At 45.2% G+C, this 27,685-nt stretch overlaps 1 protein-coding gene and 1 long non-coding RNA gene across 2 annotated transcripts in view; one reads left to right on the forward strand and one right to left on the reverse strand.

The window, feature by feature from the left end:
- Positions 1-14,112, reverse strand: part of LOC311590442 — a 37,659-nt gene extending 23,547 nt beyond the window's left edge. Inside the window, exons 1-2 of the long non-coding RNA XR_014776882.1 lie at positions 14,090-14,112; positions 11,270-12,223 (exon numbers count right to left, since the gene is read on the reverse strand). This is a non-coding gene — a long non-coding RNA (uncharacterized lncRNA). The remainder of the gene's footprint in view (positions 1-11,269; positions 12,224-14,089) is intronic.
- Positions 1-27,685, forward strand: part of FOXO1 (forkhead box O1) — an 83,259-nt gene that overhangs the window by 24,636 nt on the left and 30,938 nt on the right. The window lies entirely within an intron of this gene.

Genomic DNA, 27,685 nt, shown 5'->3' on the forward strand with positions numbered 1-27,685 from the left:
TGTTTCAGCCAATTATTTGTCTGCAGAGATGTGATACCAGAGGCAACATAATAAGGTGAGTACTGCAGGCGTACCACTTTGAGTCACCCTTGATTTGGAGACTCTTCTTCTATAATGAGCAGAGCATCCTCCAGGTGGATGGAGTAGTTAAATAAAAAAGGAAGTACAAGTTAAAAGTTTCCCATGTTTCCTAACTTGGCTGTTCAGGACAGTGGCAGTCTTCTCCTTGTGCTCACCACTGTTCAGTGTTACCTGATCAGCCACTGAACTCTGCTCTGCAGCACAGGATGCAGCCCTGAGGAGCTAGAGTGAGGGGGGCTGAGTGAAGGCGTTTGAGTGGTGTGTGTCGTAGTGTGCGTCCTGTGTGTTTTACTCTTGCAGCAACAGTTGATGCCATTTTAGCATGCATGTTACATAGCGATTTCTGTTTTGCCTGTGAAGAAGAGAGGCCTGAAGTGTGAGAGCTGCCTTTATTGTTCCTTATAACCTTAGCTGTGAGCTCTATGGAGGACGCTGCGTGTATTAGATCTTATTTGTTATACATTCTTATTGTACAGGAAACTTAGGTGTGAATTACACAGGAAACCCTCTAGTTAAAAGAGAAATAGCTGGGTTTCTACTTCACCCCCCCCCCCCACTAAATAATCTTCATTGCTGTTTCTGTTAAATCTTAATCAAACCTAGATCCTTGTACATGCACTGCTGGTAAACAAACCATGCCCTGCCCAAGGATCAAGCTGAGAAGAAACTTTAAAAAACACCGACCTTTGCTGCGCACCCCTTCGTTCGGCTGCTAAGGCTCTGTGTGTGCGCCATCAGTACAAGGCACCTACGCTGAGAGCCCATCTTAGGAGCCTCCCACTGGGGTCTTCATGGTCAACTAGCCTCCTGGTTCAAACACGAAGCCCGCAAGATGGCTTCTCACAGGAGCCCACACCATCTATTGGTGGACAAGACTGGTTCTCACAGGCACCCATGGGTGTACCCTTCTGCTTCATTCTTACTGTTCAACGTGGTGACTTGAACCCCCACACATTCACTTTGCATTTTCCTGCCCTCTCCATCACCTTGTTACTGACTCTCTTTCTCCTATTGATGTTAGGAGAAGAGCGGTGTTAGCATCTTGAGGCTTGCATGTCATGCATCTGTGATATGGGTCTAGATTTCTTTTCTAGCTATTACAAACATTTGTCCGGTTCTTCATTACAAAAGATTGAGCTTTGAAACGTCCTTAGGAACTAACTGTTCACCTTTCCTAGTCATCAGGGATGAATTGTTTTCCTAAGTGCCATAAATGAGTATGTTTGGTTTGAAAGTATCTAAAAATACCTGCGCAGTTACTTGTAAAGCAGGGTGGGTATGGGATAGAGTGTGTGTTTGCATGTTGAGAGGGATAGAGTAAAGCAGATGCATTTGAGCCAAAATAAAAGCATTGAAAGTCTGGCTGTGTCTGTCTGCTGTGAGAACTGAGCACTACAACTAATCCACCTGGCCCACGGCTGCACACGGCATGCCCTGGCTATCTGCCCTGCCTTCATACGGCCCCTTCTCTTTGGCTCCCAGTGTGGGCCACCTTGTAGTGCTATTTTTTTTTTTTAATTGCGTGGATCTACTTCCAAGTGTCCTGTTGTGCCTTCTTCCTGCCGCACAGCCAGAGCTAAGGCACATCTTCGTCTTCCTTTTCCTGTATTTCAGTCTTGTTGTCCCCTCTGCGCTGCAGGTACAGTTGTCCAGTATGGCCCTGGAACACCATCTCTTCAGCTTCTCCTGAGTGTCCTGGCAGTGGCCGCTCTGGTGCGCTTTGCTCTCTGTGCCTCTTTTGAGTTTCTTTCCCCATCTTTTCATTAGACTTGGCATGGTTTCATCTTGAAGATTCGTTTCCTCCGCAGAACATGTACAGAGATACTGTCTGTGGTGCTTATTATTTCCTTAACTGCTTGGCTTTTTTCTTCTTTTGGTTCTGGGAATTTAACTCCAGTCTTATATGTGATTGGCAGCAGTCTGTCACTGAGTTACACCCTCCAAACCCATTAACTTCTCTGTTTTTTCTTCGTAATTCCTGCAAGCAGTAGTGCTTCTGGGGTGTTTGTTTGGTTTTGAGTGTGCAGTAGTGGCTGAACTAAACATACTCATTTTGGGGAGCTATGAGCAAATATTTCAAATAGCTAAACGTGCTTGCTAATCTTTCCAGAGGAAAACGAAGCACATGACATTTGGCACATAATTCTATGCATTATCTTAAAGTTAAAGATTGCCTGACTGTAGGATAGGTTATGGGAAGTGTATGTTGATTTCGTCATTGGAGAACCAACTGACACTGCCATGATGTCACAAGGCCAATACAGTGAGCCTAGTGGGGCCACTTTGGTGTGTGCGCTCCATCATTGACTGCAGTTGTGCTGTGCGGCACCTGACTGTGCATACACACTCCTTGGAGTTCATATCCCATCCATGGCTGCCCTGCTCCGTGCCTCTGTAATCACCACCAGTGACCATCGTGCCTCCGGACTGCCTCCTACCTCTTGCTTGCTTTCCTGCCATCTGCTCTCAGCTGGACCCAAAGGACACCTGGCTTCATCCGGTCTCCAGGGCCTTGATGGAAGTGGCTTTCCTGACCTCTCTTTCCTCCCCTGCCTATCCTTGCGGTCGCCTATCAGGCCACGCCTCTCTGTGCCTCGGAGCCTTCACGAGTCTTCTGTCTCTGTTTGGAACATGGGTGTCTGACTTTTCTTCTACCTCATCTGCATATCATCTTTTTAGTGCAGTCTTTCCCCAAAATATTTGTGCTCCATGTTGTCATCCGTTTATTTTTATTTTTCTAGGGGGGCAGGAGGTTGCCACAGCACAGTCTCCAGGAGGACAAGCATATTCTGCTTTGTTCATTCCTTTACTTAGGAGTGTGTCCTGGGCAGATACTATCACAGAAAGTCAGTTTCACACACTGTTGAGCTCCTGCTGCTTCCCTGGGGTGATGGTCACGGGAGCACTGGCTTTTTTCGTATACATACATACACTGTTTTCTGGTGTATTGAAGACACCGTCACACTGCCCAGATAGGCCTCCCAGCTACTTCTCAGCAGTTCTCAAGCTTACCGAGGGGGGACTTCGGAAAGGAAGCTGAACAATGAAGTATAAATACACTGACTCTCATTTCCTGCACACTTGGAGGGCAGCAGGTGTGGAGGAGGCCTAGAGGGTTGGAGGTCTCTGCTGCGGAGCTCACCCTGGACCCTTTTCAGTTTGTTGACAGGGGCTGGTGCTTTCTGAGTGGCTGAGGTTGTTGGAAGGATGACCAGCAGACGTGAACGCAGCCACAGTGCTGTGCTTTCTTCTTTGCAGGCTAAGAGCTGGGCTTTCACTGACAGCTGTACTAGGGGTTTCTTTTGTTGTGTTTTTTGTTTTTTGAGACAGGGTTTCTCTGTGTATCAGCTCTGGCTGTCTTGGAACTTGCCCTGGAGACCAGGATGGCCTCAAACTCACAAAGATCCGCCTGCCTCTGCCTCTGAGCACTAAGGTGTTTCTAACCCCTGACATAAAGACACATGAAGATGTGATGCTCCCTATTTTTTCACTGTGTCTGTAAAATGAAATGGGCACTCACGCCGTCCATTTTCATGGTGTGTGTAATTCCAGTGATGTTGAGTGGTGTGGGTCACTTTATCAGGGCAGGTAACACTGTTATAAGATATGTCTTGCCTTAAGATGTTTTTAGATTTATGTAGATTTTTTAAGTTGATAAAAATGAGATATGATAGATACTGATTTACATTCAGAATTTTAGACACACCAAGATAGGAAAGATGTTTCTTTCAAGGTTGCCAAATAAAAATAACCAAAACACTATGAATGTAACATCTATATAATTCCTGATTGTCTTCATGGTTCTTTTTGCTGTAGGTAATCTATTATATATGTGTGTGTGTGTGTGTGTAATAATATAAATGTATATGCAAAACAGGGGGAGAGATAGGTAGATAGACAGATAGATAGATATGTCCCACCATGCTGTAGCAGGGTCATGTTTTGAAATGATGTGAGGTCCTTTTCTCTGCATTGTTCTTGTCTTCAAAGTGGACTGGACTCATGGTCAGCACATGCTCTGGTGGGGAAATGGGTTTAGCCTTAGAATTCAAGCTCCTTGTTTTTTTTTGTTTGTTTGTTTTTTGTTTTTTTGTTTTTTTTTGTTTTTTAATGGTTTTTTGAGACAGGGTTTCTCTGTGTAGCCTTGGCTGTCCTGGACTCACTTTGTAGACCAGGCTGTCCTTGAACGCACAGCGATCCACCTGCCTCTGCCTCCCGAGTGCTGGGATTAAAGGTGTGCGCCACCACGCCCAGCTTTTTTTGTTTTTGTTTTGTTTTTTAATTCAAGCTACTTGAAGAGGTGAAGAAAGGGAGCCAATCATATAAGAGGTTGCTTGGCTTCTCCAGTATCTTGGCTGGGTGGGCTTACAGAGGACTGCTGGCCCCAAGTTGTCCATAGGGCTTCTGTAGTGGTCCTTTCTGTATTGAATTGTATTCTTCCCTCTGAAACAGGCCACTGAGATTGCTTGCTGGAAAATACTTTGGGACCTTAGGTTGCATGGTAGAGAAAAGATAATGGCAATAGTTAAAAAGCCGTAATGTGGCAGCCCTCCTCCTGTTTTCCTTCTCTCTTTAGAAGGGTTGATTTACTTTCTTTTCTGCCTCTTAAAGCATTTCATGGGCTCCTAGGAAAACAGCACCCACTCCAGGGTCCAGGTTTACATCTTAGGGAGGCTGCCCTGGGTCCTGATCATGCACCTGAAAAGCAGCCAATGTGATGCTCTGCGTGAACCTGGTCACTCAGGTGGCCAGCTGTTTCCTTTTGGAGTACCTGTCTTAAACAAGATCCTAGTGCCCCATAGTCGTCAGGAAGTTTAGGCTCGATGTCTGTAATGTGGCTACAGTACCCATGCGCACACCATGCTCTTCTTTGTCTGTCTGAGAGGACGCGCATACAGGGACACTGGAACTGCATGTGGAAGCTGACTTGCTGTGGGACCTGCAACTCTGGTGTTCTAGACTTTGATGCAATTAAAGTCTATATGGTAACTCTTTCCATCCCTTCCCCCCTTCTTTCCTTTTCTTTCAATAGAAATTGGTTTAGATGGGAGATGGTCTCCCTGCAGAACCATCCTAAAGGGAGGAGGCTTCCTGTAAACCACACATAACCGTGTCTTCCCTGTTCTTACTACCTAAAGAACAGGGAGCTGACAGGCCAGAGTGCTTTGAGTTTTCCTTCTTGAGGTCTCTGACTGCTCCTTACAGATTCTGCCCTCCAGAATACTCTTCTCCATGGAAGAGGCCTCTTTCCTTCGCTTGCGTCCTTGGCGTGTTGGCAGCACTGGCAGAGAGGCAGGCTGTACCTGCTGCACTGGGCCACTTTTTCTCCAGCTCTGATTCAAGACTCAGATCTGCTGATCAGCTCACAGCCTTTTAGAATGTGTCTGATATGAAGCTTATTCTTGGTCTTGATGAAAGAAGTATGGGTCAAGCGTGGTAGAGTTTGTGGGTCATTTGCTCTTGGAAAAGTTGCTGTAAGTGAGAAATGTTGGAGCTTGGGTTGCTTAACTTTCTTGGCCACAGAACCTGTATTGCCACTTTTCTATTTTCAAGGGAATCTTACATGAGCTTGCATGTTTGTTTGTGTGCAAATGCATAGACATACAAACACAGAGCGGAGGGACAGAGAGAAAGAAAGGCTTTATCTCTGGTTTTCTTCATTAATACTCCTGGGGTCACCCTGATGGTTTCATGGAGAACTTGGTACAGTTTTCCCTTACAAGTTGCACATCCTGTTCCTTTAGTATTTTTGTTCTCTGTTAGATGCCTGCTGCTTATAGGGCCCCAGATTTCTGTCAGGAATCCTAGTTTTTTATCGGGAAGATTGAAGACCTTTGACCTGTGTGGTGTGACCATTAACAAATGGAAAGGGCTACTGAGAACACTGACACTGCCTTTTCTGGCACCTTTAAGAACCTGGCGATGCCCTTGGTTAAACTTGTTTAAACAATCTGCGGGATGAAGCAAACCTGCCCCTCGGTCCAGGGGGTTATTTTTCACCATTGGTGGCACACACAAGACTCATTAGGAAGTGCAGTTTCTGCTTCATAAACTCACTCACCCTACCACAGCACATCTGTTGTTGGCCGTGTTTCCTGTTCTTTTCTATTAGCCCCGCCATGCTAGAGGTGTACAGGAAGAGGGGAAGGCCAGGGGTGGCAAGTCCTCGAAGGCCTTCTCCTCTCAGTACCCACTGAAGAGAATCATGGCTCAGTCCTTCACTGTAATAAGTCAAAGAAGCTATAGATTTGTCTTTATATACATTGTACACTGAGAACTTTACCTATAAATGGAAATTTATTAATCATATTAAAATATATGTTGATATCCAAAATTGGCTCCAGTGCTGTCTTAGACTTAAGTTAAACATGTAAGGACTGTAGTAGCACTCTGTCTACAAGATTGGAGTAAGAAGTGGCTTTCTGTTCTGAGATGTCATAATGGCTTCTAGAGCCCATACTCCTGCCTTAAAATAGATAACTACTCAATTGTTGTAGTTACTCCGCGTAACTACGTAGTTACGTAAGTGAGCTTTTTCAGGAACCTCCCACTTCAGCCTCCCTATTGCTGGCATTGCAGTGCGGACCACCAAGCCCCGGAAACATTTGCTTTTGAGAAAGAACTTTTCTCTATCATTACGTTGAGAGGTTGCAATAACGAAGATTCTGGTCCCTATAACTTCTGTGCTACGTGAAAAACATGCAAGTTAGTAGAACCCAGCAACCTTAATGAATGGTGGAAAGATCTGCCTGCCTTTTTAGCTGGGCTTATCAACTGCATGACTATTTAAATAAGCAGCACTTTATCTTGATGAATGAATGCATTTGATTGGTTATCTTGGCATCGCAGACTGTTTATTGGTTATAAACTTAGTTTTCTGGTGTTTGTGTATATTCCCTTCTAGGTGTTATTGAGCTATTGTCTACAGCCCATATTGAAAACATAGTTTTTCTTTTAAATGGATTGTAGTTATAGAGCTTTGTTAATAAAACTAAAAACCGTGAGGTAGAATAACAGTAATTTTCATATTTTCCTGTGAAAACAGCCTCACTTAAGTGAGCCACAATGAACAATGATGTATTTCCTCCATCGTGATGGAAAATGAGCCATTATTATTTCAGGTCTGACTCACATGAACTTGCTGACACGGGGACGTTTTAAAATCATAATCACAAGGAACAGGTTAGGCCAGAAACTTGGATGCTAGGCCCAGGGTTACCTGCTTGTTACAGTGTTTTACAACTTGTGTGGTTCAGACTTTCCGGTGTAGTGTCCCTAAGCCTTGCACACTAAACACCCTTTGCACAATTATTTAGAAGGCGCCAAATAGGCTGGTGCCTCATCATAATTACCTTTTTAGAATTTTCAGTTACAGGGTTGGGCATGATGGCGCACACCTTTAATCCCAGCACTTGGGAGGCAGAGGCAGGCAGATCTCTGTGAGTTTGAGGCTAGCCTGGTCTACAAAGTGAGCAGAGAACAGGCAGGGCTACACACAGAGAAACCCTGTCTCAAAAAAAAAATTTTTTTTTTCCGTTACAGACGTAACACATAAGTATATGGTCTCTCTTCTGTCTTCTCTTCTTCCCCAGTCACTCTTCATCTTCTCTCCCATGAATAGAATTCTAGGTGTCCAGTTAGTAATGGCAGGCACCTTAGAGTAGGCGTGTGGGAGGTGGATGTGGTATGTCTTCAATCTTATAAAATACAGAATATAAAAAAATTCAGGGGGTTGCAAAAAAAAAACCAAAACAAAACACTTTCAGAGCGCTTAAATACTAAAACTGCCACATGGCAGATGCATTTTCTTACCAATGTTATGTAATCAGATTCATTGGTGGAAAGGTGATGGGTAAACACTACTTCAAATTCTGTAGCAGGAGCTAGGGACTGAATTCAGGGCCTAGTGTGTGTGAAGTACATGTTCTGTTAGCAAACTGCACTCCTCATTTGTATTTTGAATTTAGAAATTTGTTATTATGTTTGCAGTGTGTGTGTGTGTGTGTGTGTGTGTGTGTGTGTGTGTGTGTGTGTGTGTGTGTTTATATATACATGTGTGTGTACCTGAGTGTGCATATGTATGTGTGGGGAGGTATGTATATGAGGGTGCACATGTGTTGGTGGTGTGTGTGTGTGTGTGTGTGTGTGCACATGTGTGTAGGTATGTGTGTAAATGAGTGCCACAGCGTATGTGGAAGTCTTGAGGACAGCTTGTAAGACTTGGTTCTCACCTTCCAGTCCATGAGTTCTAAAGAAGAAACTTGAGTCACCAGGTTGGACATTAATACATGCATCTCCCTGGATGGCTTTACTGTTGTTGTTCCTGTTGTTAATTCCATGTTCTGCCTGTGGGATCGAGGTTAAAAGGTAGTATACGGCCTCAAAGAACTGCTTTTTCCTATGGATTTTTTAAGACATTATATTGCATGTAAATATATGCAAGTGGTAAAGATAGTCATCCAGGTGGTCATGTGGGTCAAAATCACAAAGATTCTGGTTGGTTTTTTTCCAGGAAGTGACACTTCTTTTTTATTTACTATTATGTACACAGTGCTCTGCCTGCACATACACCTGCAGGCCTGAAGAGGTATCAGATCACATTACAGATGGTTGTGAGCCACCATGTGGTTGCTGGGAATTGAAGAATCTGTTTTCTTGGCCAAATCATAAATAAGACAATACATTTTTTAAAAAAATCTCATGGAAGCTATAGTGTGTCACAGTGTGTCCCACAGTATACCTTTTGTCCACACATCTTTTCTTGGGAAGGTCATGGTCTGGTTTCTGCTACACTATCAATATTGGTTCCTCCCCAGGACTGTTCTTGGATATCTGTTGTTGCCCTGCGTCTGGAGATCCTGCAGCCTTGGGTCTGCAGCACACAGGCCTTTTCTCTTATAGGGTTCTCTGCACCTGTAACTGATTCCATGGGATTCAATGGCTGCTTCCATCTGGCCTCCCTGAGTGCACATGCTCAGACCACCCCCACCCCCCACCCCCCACACACAAGCCACAAATGATGCTTTTAAAAATGGAGATCCAAGTCAGGTGTGGCACAAACCTGAATACGGGGAGGATACTGTGTTGCGAGGCCAGCCTAGCCTAGGATACCCACATCCTGAGCCTCCCTTTCCCAGGAAGATGATAGCCCCTTTAAATGTCTTGCCTGTGGTGCTCTGTGACAGACACTTAAGGCGTGACGCCCACGACTTTATTGCATAATGTGTTTGTCATCCAAAGGTAATTTTATTTCAAGTCTACCAGGCTTCAAAACTTACAAATGATTCTGAGAGTTAATTAAATATGAGTGGTTTGAATAACATTGATCTATGTACTATAGTAAGAACGTGTCAAAACTGAAAGACTTTTGCATTTGTGTTAACTGTCATTGTTCAGTATTATACTACTATGGTAGTCCTTTAAAATAGCAAAAGTATATTTGAACATTTATTCCACATGAGGGTTTTAAAGAAGCCTTTAAAATTAAAAAAAAAAATCATTACTATGTACAGTGAAAGACTCTTCTACCTCTCAGTAGGATCCATCACATCAGCTGAGAATTATCTTTTAACAACTGATCGTGACAGATCTTAATGCTTCGCAGGGAGGAGGAGGAGGAATTTGGGGAGGTGATTCTGAAAGGATAATTTTGTCTGCCCTCTTACATAATACCTGGTTTATGATCCAGGGAATTACTTGGGAGACAAGGCTTTAATTTGGAGACCTGCTCTAATGCAATGAAATAAAACAGAATAAGAGATGTAGTATTAGCATTGAACTGACAACCTGAGGGACAATACAAGATAACAGAAGCCTTTTGGTTTGAAGACAGGTCATATCAGCCAGCTGTCGCTGCCGCCGCATAACCAAAAGCCACAGATTCTTAGCGCCATACAACTTGCTTATGCCTAAGTTTGCCTAGAACAGCCCACTTTGTGGTCTGCCTTTGAGGTCGAGGCTAGAAGTAAGTGACTTTTGGGTTAGTTTCCAAGGAGGTGTCAGGTGTACAAGAGCAGGAGCTTGGCCTCACAGTCTTGTTTTCATTATATTTTTTAAATATTTATTTATTTTTCTTTTATTTGTATGAGTGTTTTGCCTGCATGCATGTGTATGTGCCTGTGGAGGTCAGGTGAGAGTATCAGATCCTCTGGAACTGGAATTAAAAATGATGTGAGCTGCCATGTGATCATTGGGGATTGAGCCCAGGTCCTCAAGAGGAGCAGCAAGTGTTCTGACCCTCGGCCACCTCCTTGGCTCTATCATCCTGTTTGAAGCCCTGCTTAGTGTCAGGTTTTCTACCATCCCACTATAAAGTGACCTGAAATCCAGAAAGGAGATATACTTCTCCCACTCAGAGGCAGTGAGAGCACACAGGTCAGTAAGTCACACTTGCTAAGACTGTTAGTGGCCGATGTGAGTGAGCATCTGGCTATGAATTTATGTGCTGCCATCTCATTGCTTTGATTATGTCTCTGCCCAGTTCAGTTTACATATGGATGTGGACTTACACATAACTATAGTGTATGCTATAGTTACTCAGGTGAGGAACAAGGTTTGGGAGGCTTAAGAGATTGAGGTAGAGCCAGGCGTGGTGACGCCCAGCTTTAATCCCAGCATGTGTGAGACAGAGACAGAAGCAGGCAGATCTCTGTCATTTCCGTATCAGGCTGGTCTACCGAGCAAGTTCCGGGACAGCCAAGGCTCCACAGAGAGACCCTGCTTCAAAACAAATAAGGAAACCAAGGCAGATGACCGCTCTTGTGTGTGGTGGGAGGTGAGCCAGGCAGTTTGTAGGGCTTGCCTCTGCTTTGGTTCTCTTGTTCTGTAGCGTGACGGTGTGGCTAGTATGCCCAGCTCCTGGTTTCTTCACCAGTAAGACTTGCCTTGAACTCTTTATCTGTAAATGGTGGGTTTCAAATATTGGTGTTTTCTAGTCCCACTTTTTGTTGTCCTGTTTGGGCTGTGCAAAAGCTTGGTTAAAACCAAAGTCAACAGAAACAACTTTAGTAGCCAAATGTGGAAAGGCAGCTAACCAGAATAAAAACGTTGAATGTATGGACATCTGTTACCTCTGAGTACTGCTTTAAATAGTGTAGAATATTGAATTTGGGGGAGGGGAAATTGAGACAGGACTCACGATGTTGGTCTGGTTAGGCCTCAAACTTACTATGTGGCCCAGGTTTGTCACATAAATCCGCAGTCTTCTCGACTTAGCTTCCCAGTGCTAGGGTGGAAGGTGTGAGCCTTACAGGAGGATCTCCTGACTGCTGTATTGGGCTAGAGAAGTGGCCATAGGCGCTAAGCTCTGATAGCTTTCCTGTTCATTTATTTATATCGTCTGCTATAGTCTCTGCCTGTGACAGTTACAACAATGTGAAAGACAAAACATCCAAGCGGGGACTTAGGGGAGTAGTTCCCTGGTGGGTCCCCAAGAAAAATATTGGGCTTTTGATGTTGTCGATGACTAACAGTGAGGATGGACAGCTGTCTGCTTCAGGGGTTAGAATGTCCGGAAGTCCAAGGATCGAAACCTTGCCCTCTGTTGTGTTGGATCACCAGCAGGTTTGCTGGCAATCAAGATACACATTTTTATCTGGGAAGCAGACATGAAAATAAAGTTAGCCCACCTTGTGCCAGCATCTGGAAGAAGACATGCTAGAGAGATAAGCCGGCCTCATCTTGACTCTGATGTTGTCTTGAGGAGTGGGGAGAAGTGAGGAGAAAGAAGCTGGATGGGTGGGTCTACGGAGAGCCTTCTGGGAAATGAGAATGTCACAGTAGAATTGGAGGGGCCCAAGCATAGTCTGAAGGGAGAGAGGAAGGATGAGGTGAGGCTGAGGGGAGGCAGGTCACCCCGGGGCTCTCTGAATTCCATCTGTATCAGGAGTGTGGTAGGTAAGCTGTGAGCTGCACGCCGTGCTTATGGGCAGACAGCTGACGGACGCATCAGGCTTGAGCATCGCTCACAGCCCTTGGCCCTGCATCTATCCTACCTTCCATGAAGTGAGTACGGAGTGCTCTCACAACACGCAGTTCCACTGCTTCTGAAATGCGGGTGCCTGTACTCCTGTCGCAGGATCGGCAGCCCCAGGCAGCAGGGCAGGCATGGTGGTAATGTGTCATGGTTGAAGAATCATAGAACCTGGGTAGAAGAAACTGTCAGCTTGGTCACTAAAGTCATGGATGGTTTGAGATCTTAGTTCTTCCATTTGCTTTATTTTGGTTAGTAAATAATATTTAGGAAATTGTTCTTGTAGTTTGGCTAAATGGAACACGCTTTAGTGAGTCTCGCTGTTAGAACAGATTTTATTTTGTGCACATGTGCTAATGCGCTATTGTGTTCTTGGTACGTCTTCTAGATTGGTAGGGTGATTTTAACCACCTTTAGGGAGTTGTCAACTAATACTAAGAATCATTTCAACTTTTTATTTTATGTGTCTGTGTGTGTCTGAATGTGTGGTGTCTGCATATGTGAAGGTGTGCCCATGTGCGTTTTCACATGGAAGCCAGTGGAGAGTACCAGATTTTCTGTGCTCTGTCACTCTAGAGGCAGTAAGCCCTGGGGAGCCTTCTCTCCACTGCCCATAGTTATGTCCGTGTATACATGTGCATAAATTTTGCTTTTAAGGTTCTGTGCATGCCAAGTAGCCAAGTGATCTGAGCTCAGAGTAGTCCTCACCCCTTACGCTGAGAGCTGGAGTTAACAGGAGTGAGCCACCATCTCTTTGCTTGTTTTGTTGAATTTTTATAATTCCATGCCTTTAATCCCAGCACTCGGAAGGCAGAGGCAGGTGGATCGCTGTGAGTTCGACGCCAGCCTGGTCTACAAAGTGAGTCCAGGAGAGCTAAGGCTACACAGAGAAACCCTGTCTTGAAAAAAAAAAACAAGAAAAAAAAAAACAACAAAAAAAGAATTTTTATAATTCCAACCCTAACCTCTTCCAGCATTTTAACAACAATTTTTAAGTTCTAATTTTGCCTAACTAAAAAGGCTTTTTCCTAACTTATTATGGTTACTTTTCCTGAGAATGTGTGTCCTTTTTCTGAAACTGTGCAAATTGTATTTTAGGTCCTGTTGAGACAGGTATCATTTGCAGCCCAGGCCTCATGGCTGGGATTACAGTGCAGTGCCATGCCTGGCTAGTCCTTAAGCTCAGAGAGTTACTATAGGCTTTTAAATGTACTTTTATATGTATGAGGGTTTTGCTTACATGTATGTATGTGTCCTGCATGTGTGTTGGTTGCCTCCAGAAATCAAAAGAAAGGTCATTGGATTCCCTGGAACTGGGGTTGCAGTTGTGAGCCACCACGTGGGTGCTGGGAATTGAGCCCCTGGGTCTCTTAAGGAGAAGTCTGTGCTTTACACACATGGGCTTGAGCTCACTGCAGCCTTCCTTCCAGGTTCCCAGTCCGGCCCCTTCAGCTTTAACTTTGCTTACTGACTTGTTCCTATGGCTTGCTCAGCCGGCTTTCTTACAGCATCCAGGACCACCAGCCCAGGGATGGCACCACCCACACAGCTCATTGTGGGCTGTGGGAGGTGCCATCAAATAAGAAATGCCCTGCAGGCTTGCTTACAGGCCAGGATTGTGGAGACATTTTCTTAATTAAGATTCCATCTTTCCAGATGACCTTAATGTGTATCAAGTTGACATAAAAACAAGCTAGCATAGTTTCTTAGGTAGTGAGTGGTTTGATTTTTGTTTTGTTTTTTACAGAAAAATTGCAACAATTGTTTCTGTCACGTTCAGTACAAGCTGCAGTTAAAAAATGTTCAGAGGCAAGGGAGGTGACTCAGCAGTTAAGAGCACTGACTAATCTTGCAGAGGACCTGGGTTCAGTTCCTATCACCCACAAGGCAACTTCAGCCCCAGGGCACCTGACGCCCCCTTTTGACCTCTGAGGGCACCAAATACCTCACACACATACACATGTCATTTGAAAAGATGAGGGGAAAGCAAATGTCCCAAAGCTGCCTTTGTCTTCTTGGCATCCCTGTTTGCCCTACCTGATGTCCGGTCCCCAGCACCAGCTCACTCAACCTTTCAGTCCCCTTGGAGCGCCTCTCGGGGAGCAGCGTCAGCTGCAGGAGCTTGCTCACAGTGCCACAGCTACCTTCTGGCATCAGTCCCACCTTCCTTCCGTAGGCACACTTGTTTACTTTCAGTTGTTGTTTTCATTTGTTTTTTGAGACAAGGTTTCTCTGTGTAATCCTGGTTGTCCTGAAACTCAGAAATCCACCTGCCTCTGTTTCTTGAGTGCTAGGATTAAAGACACACGGCATCACACCTGACTTTAACTGATAGGACTATTGACTATAGAGTCTGAGAGAAGATTTCAGTAGTTAAGAGTGCACTGAGTGCTCTCCCAGATAACCCAGATTTGATGCAGCACCCACATGGTAGCTCGCAACCATCTGTAGGTGCAGTTCCAGGAAACCTGACCCTGTCTTTCCATCTCCATGCACACCAGCAGTGGAAGTGGTGCAGGCAGGCAAGACAGACAGAAAATAGATTTTTTTTTTTTCAAATTAAAAAACCATTAACTGCTGAAAGCCTTATCTGACCTTTCATTTGAGGATGAGTCCATTTCTCTTCATGGCGTAATGATGAAGTTGATTTATCCTAAGCAAATGCTAAAAGAAATCTAGAGTACAAATAAAGGAACAGTCATAGTGAACAGCTGAAAGGACCTTGAGGGACAACTGCCAATGCTGCAGATAGGGACTGATGAAGTGTTCCTGCCAGATTGAGATCACCTTAATGTAGTTTAACTGTCCCCAAGGCAGTGCTGGATAAGTTTGCTATGTGTCGTCACGTCTGTCCCATAGAAAGCCGATTCTGGCGGGAGCCTGGTGCTTCATCCTTCTAACAGTGTCAGTGGTAGAGCTCTTTGCCCTGCACATGTGCAGGGTGCCAGGTGATGAAGACACACTGCCGTCGGGTCTCTGTCACTGTCTTCAGGGACTAACGTGCTGTGCTGGGGGCTTTGTGAATCAGCCTGCTAGCTAGGACAGTGGCATGTGGATGATCCTCCATGGCAAACGTGAGCAGCATAGAAGCTCTGTTTGCTGTTGCAGGTGACTGTCCCCAGTCTGGCTAGGTACAGCGTTTTATGTTGCTTATGAGATGCCATTCTCTTTGAGCTTGAACAATAGTTTAAATGTGTGTCTTCCACCTTCCACATCTAATGTCTTATGCTCTGCCTCGGACATGATTCTTGTCTTCCCGAGTGATGCTGGAGAGGAAGCGTTGGTGGGCTTCCTTTTATTATTATTATTATTATTATTATTATTATTATTATTATTATCATCATCATCATCATCATCATCATCATCATCATTATTATTTATTATTATTATTTTGTTGTTTTGTTTTTTCGAGACAGGGTTTCTCTGTGTAGCCTTGGCTGTCCTGGACTCGCTTTGTAGACCAGGCTGGCCTCAAACTCACAGAGATCCGCCTGCCTCTGCCTCCTGAGTGCTGGGATTAAAGGCGTGCGCCACCATGCCCGGCTGATGGGCTTCCTTTTAAAGCTCTTATTACTTACACTTACTCTTTTTGAAAACTCTCTTAAGGAAACACAGTGGGCTTCTTGTGTGTGTGTGCGCGCGCATGTATGTGTGTGTGTATGTGTCAGGGGTGGTGGTGGTTGTTAATGACTGATTTACAAGCCAGAGACCACATTCAAATCCCCTGTCCTTTAGTTGTTCATGTCCCAGTCCTGTGCTCAGATTTGCCTTTAGGACCTAAAGAAAAGAGCATGTAACCTCTGTAGAATTGAGGTATATAGGTGGGTTGGTGAATGTGGATACTCCGTTTTTGTTTTTATTTTATTTTTAAATATTTTATTAATTTATTCATATTACATCTCAATTGTTATCCCATCCCTTGTATCCTCCCATTCCTCCCTCCCATTTCCCCATTTCCTCCCTTATGACTGTGACTGAGGGGAACCTCCTCCCCCTGTATATGCTCATAGGGTATCAAGTCTCTTCTTGGTAGCCTGCTATCCTTCCTCTGAGTGCCACCAAGCCTCCCCATCCAGGGGACGTGGTCAAATATGGGGCACCAGAGTTGATGTGAACGTTGAGACTCCATTTTTTAAAAAGTTCCAAAATGCTTCTTAGTTTTCCCACTAGAACCTATGTGATGAAACTAGTTTATGTGCATTTTGCTGCGTTTGTTTTTGCCAAGTGGATCTCGGTGCCGAAAGCTATGCATACATAATTTTGGTACAGTATGGCATGTATTCGTATGCTCTCTCATCCTGTGTCACTCAGGCGAGCCTCCAGCTTGCTTTGGAGCAGCACAAGCTGCTGCACTTGATTCCTGCCTCAGCCTCCCAGGTGCTGGGGCTACACGTGTGTGTACCACACTTGTCTAGGACTGGAGCACTCCGTGCATTTCCCCCTCAAGCCCCATTTTACCCCGAGTGTTAGTCAGGTTCCCCCCCACCCCCCACCTACGCCTGCATATACGAAAAGCCTTTGATTACTGATTTTTACGTGATAATAGTAAGTAGCATAAATAGGAAAGCAAAATATCAGTTAGCTTGGGCGTGCATATTGAAATGCCAACCTAATCAAAGCTATTTAGCTACCGATAGTGGAATTTTCAAAAGTTTGTTCATAATATCAGTGTTTAATGTAACAAGCAGTTCAAAAAGATGGATTGTTCAGATTTGCTCGAAGGCTTGAGCAAGTTTGGCTTTAAATTTATATGCACAATTCAAGATCTAAAGCAGAATAGAGCAACATTTTAAACTGAACTAATGGTTTAGGAACTTTTTCTATACATCATTGTTTAAAAGTAACTGCTTGATTTTAATGAACACAAATAAGTTCAACCAATACCTTGTAAAATACCTTGGCAACTGATGTGAGCAGATTAATCTCGTTTTTGTTTTTAAAGTTAGATTTTGTGTACAAGTGTTTTGACAGCCATGTATATATGTGTACTGTGTGTGTGCTTGGTGCCCACAGAGGGCAGAAGAGGGTGTCAGACCCCCTTACTTGGAGTTAGATAATTGGGAGCCTCCTTGTGGGTACTAGGACTGCAGTACAAAGAGGGAAGATGAGTGCGAAGAAGGGAAAACAGGTATTAGTGACACTCTGTGCCTGTGAGATTCTTTCGTTTCTACACTAGAGATGCTTCAGTTGTTTCTAAACACTTCTCAAACGGTCGTCACACTTCCCCATCTGGACTCATTTATTTATTTACTTATTCTTGAGACAGTTCTCGCTGTGTAGCCCAGGCTGGCCTGGACCTCCAAGTCCTTGTCCCTTAGCCTCCTGAGTGCTGGGACCACAAGCATGACTCACCAGCCTGGCTCCTTCCACCTGTGATGTGTGGAGGATTTGTTGGTGATGGACCACTTGTTTATTGGTTGAAAACCATCTTAAGATTTGTGAGAGGTGGCTCAAAGGTTAAGAGCGCTGCCTGCTCGTCCAAAGGCCCTGAGTTCAATTCCCAGCAACCACATGGTGGCTCATAACCATCGACAATGAAATCTGGTGCCTAATTCTGGCCTGTAGATGTTACATGCAGGCAGAACACTGTATATTAAATAAATTAATTTAAAAAAAACTATTTGTGAGGAAGAAATCTAAGTGAAAAAAAAAAAAAAACGTCAAATGCAATTGGGCCAGAAATCTGGATGCCCAATTTAGTGGAGTGCTTTAAATCTCACTGGTGATATGCAAATTAGGTTAGGACTAAATTAGAGTTTGGAAGCCCCATTAACTCTTTGAGAGTACTGGGTTACTATTTAGTCTTCCCAAACAGTAATTTACTAAGTTTAGCATACTGAGACAGTAATTTCCAAGTAATACCCTAAAGAGGCTGGAAGACTTAACAGGATTCCAGGACCCTGTGCTTTCTCGGGAGACTCTTGACTCAGCAGGCACAGAATGGGGCTTTACACTGAACCCCTCTTGTGCAGAGCTGTTGGCTCAAACTGAGGCTAGTCTGTCTTATTCCTTGTCCTCCTGCATTCCCTGCCCTGCATACACTCTTACCATACGCATTGGCCACGCCCAGTCCGTCACCTCGACATGCACATGCGGTCTTTGGAGGCCTGTGTGTTCTGTCTTGTCTGAATCCCCAGTGTCTGTGTCTGCTCATCTCTTCCTGAGCTTTGTTCTGATTTCCCAGTTCAGTGGAGACCAAATGCTAGCTTCTTGTTGCTTAAAACATGTCTCCTACACATAATTTTCCCTCCATTGGGTTTTGAATAGTATTCACTTCTTCCTCCTCCTCGGCCTCTTCCTGTTCTTCTTCTGAGTGGCTTTCAATGTAAGAGCCTGGGAAACTGCCAGTTTGTCTCTTCCTTCTCTACTGTGCACCCCATGATTCCGTTTCACACCTGTACCACTGCTCTGGTCTTTCTGTCGTCTTCTGCTGCTTTTGAGTGTGCTCTGTTCTAGGTGAGCAGCTACATCACACGAGGCTTTGCTCTCATTCTGTCACTTGTCTCATCAAACTTCATGACACAGTAATGCTACCTGCAAAATAAAATCTAAAGCCCTTGTCTAGAGTTTGAGACCATTTAACCCTCTGAAAGTCAGATTTTCCCAAGCTTCTGTCCTTCTGCATCCTTCCCAGCCACTGCCGCCTGCTGCCGTGCAGACCCCGCCCTGCTGGGTGTTTAACCTCGCTCCCTTCTCCCATGCACTCACACTGGTCTTTTAGAACTGCTCAGAAAAGGAAGCCAAGCTCCAGAAGGCACATGCCGCAGAGTTGTATTGATGAGAAACTAGACCGTGTGGAAGAGGGGCCCCTGACTGAGGAGCAAGGATAAAATAATAGGGTTTTGAGAATGCGCTGGGTTGGAGATGCAGAGGACAAATGTTCACATTCATCTGTGTATGCACAACACACTTACATTCTTGAGTGTTGTGTAAATTACGCCTCAATAAAAATGGTTTTACATTCACCGTCTAAAATGCTATGGTGAGGCTTAAATGTTACATATGTACAGTATTGAACACAGGGCCCAGCTTGTGGGGGTGAGGTACCCCATCTCTTGTTAGACAGAAATAGTGCTTGTCAGTTGGAAATGCACAGCTGACTGACTCCCTCCCTAGACCGACTTTGCATACGGTTAGGATTTGCACACTTGCAGTGCTAGAGACAGAGTTAAAGGCAAACACTTCGTCCGTGAGTGTGTCGCCAGACAGCAAGGTTTTGTTTGTTTTTATTGTGTTACTCACTTGTTAGTGTGCTTTCTCTAGCGGGTATTTGCTCTCATTTCTCATTTGCTCTCTATGGTGTATTTTGTTTATGGTGATGTTTGATCTTCAGTAGAAATGACGGCAGTGTGCCTTAGTAGAGTAAGCGGTTACCTCTTCACCTGTTTGCATATGTCCTCCAAAGAACGTTGGATTTATGTTTAAATTACTTAAGGACCAGAGAGATCATCAGAAGGGAGGAGTTCTTGTTGAGCAGGCCTGGTGACGTGAGTTAGGTCCTCAGAACCGTGTAATGTAGAAGAGAACCCATTCCACAAAGCTGCCCTCTGTGGTGACGTGCACGGCAAGGCACACGTGCACACAATCAGAAGAAAATACGTACTGAAGGCAAACTTAAGATTTATTTTTCAGAGTTTTTAGTTAATAAAGGATTTTGTTGCCAGACAACAGTGGCACATGCCTTTAATCCCAGCCCTTGGGAGGCAGAGTCAAGGCGGAGCTGAGTTTAAGGCTAGCTAGGGCTACATAGGGAAACCCTGTCTCAAAAACAACAACAATATTTTGTTTATTTTTTGGGGCTAGGTGTCTCTTTGTACCTTAGGCTGGCAAGGTGCTCTCTTGGCTTACCTTCCAGCTGCTGAGAGGACAGGTGCACAAAGCATAGTGCCCAGCTGGGGGATGCTGGAAGAAGCATAGTGCCCAGCTGGGGGATGCTGGAGGAAGCATAGTGCCCAGCTGGGGGATGCTGGAGGAAGCATAGTGCCCAGCTGGGGGATGCTGGAAGAAGCATAGGGCAGCTTAATGCAGGACTTTTAAAAGGCACTCAGTACGTGTTACCGTAACGCACATAGCAGCATTAATTTTTTAGGTAGGGTTTTTAATTAACATAGGAAAATCATTTTAGCAGAACTCTTAAAATTAGCTTAACTGCTGTTTAAATAATAAACGCCTTTTGAATGGCTCCTGGAACACATGTAGACCACCTCTATGGCCCTGCCAGTGCAGCTGATCCTTGTGCCGGACTTGAAGAGTCAGGAGTGAAATTTAGAAATGAGGCACGTAAAGAGCAAAGCAAGAACTTAGTTTGTAAAACCACCCTACAAGTTTGGGTGGGTCATGTCAGCATGAACCATGACTGTGTAAACAGTCCACTCAGGAACAACTGAACAACACCCCCCCACACACAGCCCCCCACCCTTCCCTGTACCAGCAGATAAGACCATCTTGGTTTGTTAGTTTGAGACAGGTTCTTAACCATGAAACCCTGGCTGATTTGGAACTTAACTATGTAGACCAAGCCAGCCTTGAACTCCCAGAGATCCACCTGCCTCAGCCTCCAGTGTACCGAGAGTAAATATATGAGCCGCTATGCCTCTTGTTCCCTTTTCCAAATAACATCAATGGAAAGGACCATAAATTTAATCAGAATGTTTAAGAAAAGAAATATAGAAATACTTATGTATCGTTTGTGACACTCCTCCAAAACTGAAATGTCCCGGAAGGTCTTGCACATTTGAACTGTACCCCAGACACATAGCTTGACAAAATCACCACCGCCAAGCTCTGAGCCAGTTTTAGAGCAGTGTGTGCCTCCCACTGTGGGGCAGCTTCCGTCCCTGCCCTCCCAGCGGCAGCGCGTCATACCACCTCTTCGCTTTAGTCTTGATTCTCTAGAGGATGGCTCTGTAATCGGCAGCCTTTAACCTCTGCCAGCCTGTCATTTGCAACAGAAAAACTCACTACAAATTGAAACCTAGACCTGACTCTTTGAAACTGGGAGAGCAGAGCATTTAGGGAGTGGATCCTCACATTGCCTGCCAGCCTTAACCAGCTGAGCAGGAAGAGCAGGGCTCTGCCCACTGGCTCCTGGCTGCTTAACTTTGTGCTTGGGTACTGAAGTACAGCCTGCTAGTTGGTGAAGATTTTGTGGCACACTTCCACAGCCTCTGAAAGGGCTCTAAGCTGGAGAAGCTGTTCAGGTCATGGAGAGAGGAGCGGTCACACTGACCGGAAAAGGCCCCATAGATGTGCTTCAGCCTGTTTCTTTCTCTTCGGTGACCAGAAAGGTCAAGAACGAGCTCAGTGACGTCAGTAAGGGAAGATGCAGGGCTGTGGCTTCCAGGTCACCCAGGGTTGCCATTCACACTCAGACAGACCTGTGGAGCCATAGTTAGGTCCTCCAGATGGTGATGGGTTCTGATCTTTTGTGTGAGTACACCTCAGACTGAGAAAAGCAAGCCCCGGGAGTCGAGGAAGATCTGAAATGTGTGTGCAGTGGAATTACACAGAGGGTTCTGATAACAGACATTTTCATGTTCTGATCACAGTCCCACTGGGAAGATCCCAGACTTAGAGAGGAGGGAGGGGAAAGGCCCAAGGCTGGAATGGCCTTACCCATGGTGATAACAGTCCTGGCTCAGATGGATGTTTGTTATCAAGGAAAAGGCTGGGTATGAAAGCATTAACAAAACGTGACTGGTTGTAAACGGTGTTCTTGAACGCTTGCTTGTGACTTCTTCCGGTGGTGGACTGCATCCTCAAAGTGTGAGCTAAATAGCCCATTCTCCTCAGCTTCCTTCTGTCTCAGGATATTTTATCACAGGTGAAGAAACTAAGAAGCCTATTAAGCAGATGCCCCATTTTGTGCCTCGTTTCCTATGGTTGGGAGGCTGAGGTGACTGACTTGTTTCTGTTTCAGTCTTAATGCACTTGTAGGTGGCTGTTCTCATGTCAGCTCTAACAAAGTGGTGTGACAGGGGGGTGCATTTTCCCCAAGGGTAAACTATCTCTGACGATAGAAAGCCTGACTATTTGCTGTGTTTTAGTAGATTTCACTGGAACCCTGAGGATTCTTTAGGTGACTGGTGTTTGGGACAAATAACAAGGAGAAAGAAGCTCTGTTTTGCCTTCATTCTTTGTAATGTGCAGAACCAGCCAATAGGTTCAGGTGAGTTTGAAATACTTTCAAAGCACAGTGTGACAGTAAGAAGCTTGCAGTGCCATAGTTTTACAGTATCTATGTAGAAAATAGCAATATTTTGGAGAAATTGTGAACCGGAACTTGAGATTGTTGGAGCAAACTGTTTTCAGTTCTGTGTTGTATAGATAACTCAAGCACCCAACCTTGAGCCATAGATTTTGTTTGTTTGTTTTTTGAAACTGGGTCTTACTGTGTAGCTCTGGCTGTCTGGAACTCCCTAAAGAGACCAGGCTGGCCTCAAAGTCACAGAGCTCCACCCGCCTCTGCTACCGGGATCAAAGCTGTGGTGACCATGCTCAGCTTGCATAATTGGTGTTCATCTTACTGTGTTTTACTCACTGTTTGTATGTTCATGTTCGCATGCTACAGCACATCAGTAGAGGATAGAGGACACCTGGCAAGAGGCCGTTCTCTCTGTTCTGTAGAAGGGTCTTGGGGTCAAACTCAGGTTATCAGGTTCAGAGGCCAAATGTTCTGTCTGGGCTATCTTGCAGCTTGTACTTGAAACACTTAGTTGGTTATTAAATTAGATAACTAACACACACACACACACACACACACACACACACACACACACACACACACACACACACACACACACACACACACACACACACACACACACACACACACACACACACACACACACACACACACACACACACCCAAGCGAGCGCTATCTCACAGGCCTGAACCTTAAACAGAGTGAATGTTTGTGTGGAACAGAAAGAGTGTGTGTGTAAGAGAGAGAGAATTGTGGTGTGTGTTTGAGAGAGGGAGGGAGGGAGGAAGAAGAGAGGAGAGAAGGGAAGGAGAGAGAATGGTGTGAGTGAGTGTAGTGGTTGGAGGGCAACTTTATAGAAGGTGACTGTTTGCTTCCACTAGTTTTGGAGCAGGGCTTCCTTGTTTCAGTGCTGCCTACCCTAGACTATCTTCTGTTTCTGCCTCAGCATTTAATACTTTATTAGGAGCGCTAAGGGTACAGATGCTAACTCCACATCTGGTTCTGGGTTTTGAGGCAGGTTTCAGGAGTCAAACTTAGACTCCCAGAACTACACTATACTTGGACACAGAGAACCTTCTCCCTTGTCCCCATAATCCATAGCATAATAGTGTTAAGTTCTGTACAACTAATCATTAGCTCACCCATGGAATAATTGTAGAGTTTAATAGTGTAAGGCTTAGCCTGAGGCCATAATGATGTTTGTGGTCCTTGCTGACACTGGGGCCATGCTGGTGTCGGGTTAACCACCAGAGGCCCTGTGGAAGGTCCTGATGTGTGCCACCACCATCTGTTTAAGTTTATGGGAACTACTTTCAAAGTAGTATCTGATTGAAAATTTATAATTGAGAATGAGAGATATTGAAAGCTTCTGTGACCCCTCCCCTCCAAAAGAAACAGTGCAGACAGGAAGCTATTGAAGAGGCTCCTTAAAAATTGTGACAAAGATGCTGAAGTGTAGCTCTTTTCACAGTTGATGGTTTCTGGTGGGAAGCCGGTGGGGAGGACTCAGTTACCTTTAAGGGGCTGACCACTGGGAGACTGACCATGCTCCAGTGAGTGAGGGGTTTCTATTCAAGGCAGGAGTTCCTCCAAGAGGCATGCCAAAATTTGAGAGCTTCAGAAAATGTCCTGAAGGAGACAGGACCCAAAGGCCTTTCTAGTCCATCATCCACTATTCAGGAAAAGGAAACGTGTGTGTGTCTGTGTGTCTGTGTGTGTCTGTGTGTGTGTGTCTGTGTAGGTATAGAAGTCATTGGACAACTTTTGCTGTTTCATTTTCTCCTTTCACTGTGAATCCTAGGGATGGACTTAGATTATCAAGCTTGTGGCAAGTGCTCCTGCTTGCCCTGTGTCCTCACTGGCACTTTGTTTACCCCATTTTAAAGTAACTCCTTAAAGATCCCCCAGGCCAAGTTCACAGAGCATGTTATATATTGAGAAGAAAAAGCTGTCCTGGGTGTCAACTTTAACTGTAGGGCAGGATATAGGTTCTAAAATTAGTTGTCTAGAACTGAGTAATCCACGTTGCTGTTGGAGGAGATGAACGTGATAGAACCCCGGGGATAAGGACTGCGTGTTACGGTGTGTCCAGTCAGGAGCATGGTATGTGGGTGACATTGGTGCGTGCAGAAAACACAGTGCCACAGGTCTAGAGACTCCACTTACTCTCTCTGCACAACTCACTTACTGGGCTTGGGACAGAAGATGTGCTAATGTCTGCCATGGTTTTAAGGACCACAGTTGGGAGGGTGTGCACTACCAGCAGCTTCTGGGAAGGTGTGAGGACTGGGAGCGGGGCGTTGAGGAGCAGCAGCACGCAGCACCGTCTTGTAACCAGCCCTTTTCATGTACTTGAAAGTTAAGTTTCCTTGATAGATTTTTCTTAAATTTTAAAGTGATTAAGAGGATGAAAATATCACAGAAATACCTATGTCAATTTTGACTGAAGGTAAAAATATGCATTGGAATTTTACATGCCACTGAATAAAAAGGCCTTCAATTTCAGCTAATTAATCCTGCAGTGCACTCAAGGCAAGATGTTAACTGTTCTGTAAAAAAGTCGTGTCTCTCTTGGAGCTCTTTAGGAGATCAAAAGCTGCAATCTAGGATGAGGGATGCCTTGCATTGAATATCACATGTGGTTCCCACGTTAACCTTGTCAATGTGCATGTTTCTCACGGTATCCTCTTTGTATTTATCCAGGCAGTATGTACCAAATGCCCCTCCCATACATGCCAGGCTCCAGACTGATGGGGTTCGTAGTCTCCACAGCAGTGACATACAAAGTGCAATGTTTTGTGTCACTTCAGGTGTTTGTTGAACAAGAAGAGCTGCTTGCTGACTTCTGGGATGGTGCACTGAGGTGATATTTAAAGAAGCCTTTCAAAAGTCAGGTCTTCCTTTGAGTGTTGTGCCATATGCATGTATTTCCTCATAAACATATCAAGACAAAATACTAACATTCTGTAGGTCACAGTAAAGGCCTTGAGCCTGAGGGTGAGAGGGCGGCAGAGTGTGGACCTGGTTGACTCTGTCTTGAATGAGATGCTGGAGTCGGTCACTCTGAGGACATGACATAGACTCTCTTGCTGACTGACAAGGCACTTGAGAACTTAGTGGCTGCAGTAGCACAGTTTCTGAGGTCAGGAATACTGCTCCCTGTTGGCCTGTGCACTGGGAATGGGAGGGAGGGATGACCACGGGCCTGAGTATGAAGCCTGTGTGTGCTACAGCTGCATGCTGGCGCTGAGAGCTCAGCTGCTGTGTCTCCAAATGCAGGAACATTTCTTCTGCTCCTTCAAAAACAAGAAAAGCTCATTTCATGGTTTTTGCACTAAGTTATTTAGCCACATATGTGTCACACACACAGAGAGACAGACAGGCCTGCTATAGGGAAATGGGCATTCAGAATAGCAACCAAAAATAAAATGCAAAGCGACTGGCCTTTGCGTTAAGTGTGTCAGTTTATGGGCCACTAAATGTTTATTTCTTCAGCTCCTACTCTGCTGCTCCACTTCCCAGGTGTGGTTACCAGCTGAGGAGGAAGGTTCTGGAAGCCTGTCCTAGGCCTCAGCTGAGGTCCTTACTCTCCGCCAAGTTCCCTCTTTATTGCTGGGGAGCTTTTACCTTTAGTTGATCAGAGCTCAGCTCCCTTCCTTGGCTCTGGGAGGAGGTCACAGAACCATGTGTTCAAGTGGGATCCAGCCAGCCAGGAGACTGCCCCCACCCACCGCTGTCCCTCAGCAGCAGGTGTGCCCCTGGCCCTTCCCAGCCGATGTGCAGAGCGCACTGTCAGGCCCCGTCTGAAGGCGTTCCCCGTGCTCCTCAGGGCAGGGGCAGGACGTAGAGTGATTGAATACAAGGGACTTTTCAAAGCCGGTGTATAAAGTAGACTTTAGCTTGAAAAATAATGTGATCTTAGCACTTGGATGCTTTTGAAAGTCTGAGTGTGAGTGTACCACCAAAACGTTAGATGAAGTACCCTGCTGTGCTAGCATTTCAGTTTACTTAATGACATAGAGGGACGCTACAGAGAAGGCATTACTTGTGGGATATTGTTTAAAGTGGAACAGCACTTAGTGTGTGTCCACCCCTGTGTCTACTGGGCTTCCACACACAGCAAACCTAGGCTGGCAGATCGTGTTAGGGTCTGTGGTTAAAGTTCCGGCTTTGTGCCATCCTTGGTTGGTTCAACCTTGGCATTTGAGGATTCTGGTTGTAAGCTCCCATGTTTTCCTCTAGGGCCACCGCTTGGTGGACAGCTGGAGCCTGCTCTGCAGAACACACAGCACACTCTTTATCCCTCTCTTCTCACTTTGGGTTGAGTTACTAAGAAAGGGCCTCCCCTAATTTCTTAATGCAGGTGTGTGTGGAATTGCAAGGGTCCTGTGTCTCACTTGAACAGGACACCGAGTAGTGAAAAGGCTCCAGTGGGTCCCTGGTAGGGAATGCCAGCGGGTTCTTAGCTTCTGTCTTAACACCCGTTGCCTCTTTCCAGGGGTGGCAAGTAAAAGGCAAACTTAAGGCAGTCTCTTTCCTGTGCACAGGCAAGTGACAGCTCCTCGAACCCCTCACTTAAATCTGGGAGGAGGTGTGTTTTGAGAAATGGTCATTTGCGGGGGACAGGGGTTTGGTACACAGTGGCTGCCTGGAGTCTTCATGGAGAAGCACCAGGTGCTGCTGCTGTTTCGGCCACAGCGTAGGTTCTTCTCATACGCCTGCTGCTTTTATTTGGTTTAGATACTTAACTGTTAATGTAAGAATAGGCTAGCCGGGCATGGTGGCACACGCCTCTAATCCCAGCAGGCAGATTGCTGTGAGTTTGAGGCCAGCCTGGTGTACAAAGTGAGTCTAGGACAGCCAAGGCTACACAGAGAAACCCTGTCTCAAAAGACAAAAGAGAAAAAAGAAAAAAATTAAGAATAGGCTTAATTGGTCATCTGAGTAGAGTTCTCTGTCGCTGTTGGCAGTCATTCTTGGAAAGGAATGACATTTTAGAAAAGATTTTATTACACTTTAATACTTAGTGTATATGTATGTACATGACACAGTTGTGGGAATCAGGAGTCAGCGGCCCTTCTACCTTGGCCTCTGGGGTTGAACTCCTGGGGTCAGCCTTGACAGCCAGTGCTCTTACCTGCGGAGCCATCTTGTTCCCACAGTGTGTTTAAGACTTGTTTCAGAGTTGTTATTGGAGGACTAAGGTAGGAACCTTAATGGGGGGGGGGGCAAAGGGGTGTTATTCTGATATATATATATAGCCTTTGAGCAAAGCTTTTCCTTAATTGTACTGTCTGACAAAAGAGCCAGGCGTTTGCAACTCTTCTGTACCCTTTCCTTCCTCTCATCTTTGCTCCTGAGCGGCCTTAAACACTTTGGTTCGGGCACTGTCTAGTCATGCTCCAGTGACTGGCCCCAGAGGTCTCTG

Source organism: Acomys minous (genome assembly GCF_964271855.1).
Source record: "Acomys minous genome assembly, chromosome: 19".
Classification (NCBI taxonomy): Eukaryota; Metazoa; Chordata; class Mammalia; order Rodentia; family Muridae; genus Acomys; species Acomys minous.